Source organism: Salvelinus sp. IW2-2015, unplaced genomic scaffold (genome assembly GCF_002910315.2).
Source record: "Salvelinus sp. IW2-2015 unplaced genomic scaffold, ASM291031v2 Un_scaffold1052, whole genome shotgun sequence".
NCBI classification, from domain to species: domain Eukaryota; kingdom Metazoa; phylum Chordata; class Actinopteri; order Salmoniformes; family Salmonidae; genus Salvelinus; species Salvelinus sp. IW2-2015.
The window spans coordinates 116,783-118,290 of NW_019942706.1; positions in this window are offsets into that span (position 1 = coordinate 116,783).

Consider the following 1,508-nt stretch of genomic DNA (forward strand, 5'->3'; position numbering starts at 1 on the left):
CTACCACCCGTTGTATTCAGTAAGGTTCTACCTACACCCGTTGTATTAGTAAGGTCTACCTACACCCGTTGTATTAGGTAAAGTCTACCTACCACCGTTGTATTCGGTAAGGTCTACCTACACCCGTTTGATTCGGTAAGGTCTACCTACACCCATTGTATTCGGTAAGGTCTACCTACACCCGTTGTATTATGGTAAGGTCTACCTACACCCGTTATTGTATTCGGTAAGCGAGTCTACCTACACCCGTTGTATTCGGTAGGTCTACCTACACCCGTTGTGTATTAGGTAAGGTCTACCTACACCCGTTGTATTAGGTAAGGTCTACCTACACCCGTTGTATTCGGTAAGGTCTACCTACACCCGTTGTATTCGGCGCATGTGACAAACAAAGTTTGATTTGATCACTGTTACGATGACACCACAGATTGGAAGCTGTTTGATAAGAGACAAACCGTTCTGTAGCCTATTAGGGTGTTTCTTCTCTTCTACTGGCTTTAATAACAGCTGTGGCCTGACACCTGACATTTTAACCTGTAGCTAACGGGGCTACCGTCTCCCTCCCCCGAATCATTCCACTCCTCCAAGCCTGGCGGCACCTCAGATGCAACAAGAGGACTGATAGAGCTGGCGCTTTCAATGAGCGGGACACTAATCCGAATGCTTATAAGAAATCCTGCTATGCCCGCCGACGAACCATCAAACAGGTAAAGTGTGAATACAGGACTAAGATTGAATCTTACTACACCGCTCTGATGCTCGTCGGATGTGGCAGGGCTTGCAAACTGTAATGTATCACAAAGGGAAACCCAGCCGCAAGCTGTTCAGTGACGCGAGCCTACCAGGCGAGCTAAATGCGGGCTTCGAGGCTAGCAACACTGAACTATGCATGAGAGCACCAGCTGTTCTGGACGACTGTGTGATTTCTCACCTGGACAAGAGTAACACCTACGTGAGAATGCTTTTCATTGACTACAGCTCAGCGTTTAACACCAAAGTGCTCTCCAAGCTCATCACTAAGCTAAGGACCTTGGGATCTCCCTCTGCAACTGGATCCTGGACTTCCTGACGGGCCGCCCTCAGGTGCTATGGGTAGGCAACAACACATTCGTCACGCTGACCCTCAACACGGGGCCCCTGCATTGTTGGGAATGTCCCGTAGGTAAGCATTTCACTGTTGGTCTACACCTGCTGTTTTCCAAGCATGTGGCAAATAACATTTGATTTGAAGCAGGTACTGTACAGGCAATTATAGAATATTCAGATTCACACATGCTTACACATACCCATATATGCGTGTGCACGCACGCACGCACACACAGCCCTCTGCCATAATGACAAAACATTACAGAGCACAAAAAGGACTCAATGAGTCCTCTATCTGAGTCAATGAGAGATGAACTCAAAACATCGTCTATCTGAGTCAATGAGAGATGAACTCAATACATCCTCTATCTGAGTCAATGAGAGATGAACTCAATACATCCTCTATCTGAGTCAATGAGAGA